The following is a 2,216-nucleotide window of genomic DNA, read 5'->3' as shown; positions in this document are numbered from 1 at the left end:
TTCGGGGTGACGCGCTATCCACTGGGATCATTACGGTCGATCTTGTTACACAGGGTACCTCGTGGACATAGTTGAGGGTAACACGGTGCGAAAATTGTATCCGTGGTTTTATTCAAATTGTGAAACGTGATTTAAGTCTGACAGGGTATCTTCTAGCAGTGTGTATTTGATAGATGGCGTCTCTTCTTCTTCTCTCGAATATTTGTATTGCCGTTTTAAGAGTGCAATATTGGGATTAAGAATGGGAAATTCCAGCTCTCTATCACCAGAAAACGATCAGTTACTCATTCCTCGAAAAGATAAAACAATATACAGATTGCAAATGAAAGATAAGCAAGTCGCGATAACACTTTTATTCTAGATGACTAAAGATCCCCTGACATGCGAAATATCAATTAATCACTTCATCCTAACATATCCGAAATATAGTACCCTTCGTGACAAACGTAAAATGAGGGGTACATTAACCACTTGCGCTGGAAAGACGTGTCACGCACGTCGTAATGCTTTTGTCGCAGAATTGCCAATGACGTGGTATACACGTCGTCAGGCAATTGTCACAGAAACACTGGACCGTTCTGGCACACGCGTCTGTGAATTTCTTGCCAGCGCAAGTGGTTAAAAGATTTTGAAGCTAATACTAAAGTTTATACCTGTTAAAAGACCAATAGATAGGTAAATAATTTGAAAAGAGTTTAAAAACGAACGAAATAAAATAGGAATATTGAAAAATTTGTAATAAACACATATTAAAAGAAAAATCGAAGAGGCAAGTGATGGGAGCGTCAAAGTTGAATGCAAAATTTTTAATAGAAAATTAAAAAATAATTATTTAGACTATGGTATAATTATTATAATAGTGGACTTAATTCTTAATCGAAAAGGGAAAGAATCCAATACAAATATTCACGGAAACCACGACAAAATTAGGGAAAGCTACAAATAAAAAGGCCCAGGAATACTGGATTAAACGTGAAAGTGACCGTATTACAGGAAGCTTAATCGTAGCTCAGAAAATATTACAGGTACGTGTGGAAGCGAAACAAGGTGCTTCAATTAAACGATCAATTGGCATTTTCATCGCATCGAAGGAATCGCATTTTGCGATGTTTTTGTAACCGGCTCCCTGTCGCCAATTAATTTGACTCGTGGATACACGTGCAGCTGCATGCATAATTTCGGTCGCGATGCATCAAAATCAGCCGAGGATTAATCGAGACGCACACTGTCAGAGACAGCAGGTGGTCTATGTGGAGCACGCGTGCAACGAGGATCGATCGTCCGTAGATCGATTGACAAACGAACGTTCGACTCCGCGAGTGGCAAAAACGCTGTGCAGACCTCGAAATGAGGAATCAGAGGGTTCTCCGTGTAGGTAAACGTGTGCAATCGCGAATATCGGCTCGCAGGGGCGTAGAGAAAATATCGACGTTCGGGGTTGAAGTGCGCACCCGATGTGGAAATTCGTGCTATTCGCGAGCCGGTTTTGTTCGGTCAATTTTTCGGTAAAACGGCTCAAAACGATCCACGGCAAACTTCACGCTCTGCTGCAACGATTCCTCCACGCCCATCGCGACTGGTTACTAGAAATTTTACGCAACGGATAATCGTGCGAATTTTTATCGAATTTTTATCGAGCTTTCATCGAGCCTTTACCGAATTCGCATTCTGTCGGACTACCGAGAATTTACAGATGAAAGAGATTTAACTGTTACCGGGGCAGAAATTTATTTGGGACCGGAACAAAGGATACCCTTTCCGTGTACCGGATGTAGTAGTGCATCCAGAGGTTAGGATTGTTGCGAGGTCTTTGCACAAAATCAATTTTTCGTAAGACAAAGTTCATCGGTGAAGGGAGAAGATTCGATTTAACCTCGAGTACTTTCATCGAGCAATTGATCACTGCTCGTTAGCATAATCGCGACATCGTTCCTAGGATTAGGGTGTGTGTGCAACACTCTGTGCCCAGTATCGTAAAGAGTAACAGGTGTATAGATCACAAGAAAACCTTGCAAAACTCCATTCGTAATTTTGAAAAGTTGCAGACAGTTATTACATCCTTGCATTATTCAGGATCCTATATTATTATTAACAAGAAAAGCTATAGTGGTTGCAGATATCTGACCAACGTCCATCCAGTCTTCACTGTCCAACATCCTAGAGAATGAATCGAATTTTTCCTCTGACGAGAAAGATTTTATAAGCCGAACTCTACA

This window comes from Eufriesea mexicana, unplaced genomic scaffold (genome assembly GCF_001483705.2).
Source record: "Eufriesea mexicana isolate 0111107269 unplaced genomic scaffold, ASM148370v2 scaffold1653, whole genome shotgun sequence".
NCBI lineage: Eukaryota > Metazoa > Arthropoda > Insecta > Hymenoptera > Apidae > Eufriesea > Eufriesea mexicana.
The sequence above is the reverse complement of the archived record's forward strand: the minus strand, read 5'-3'. Positions refer to the sequence as shown.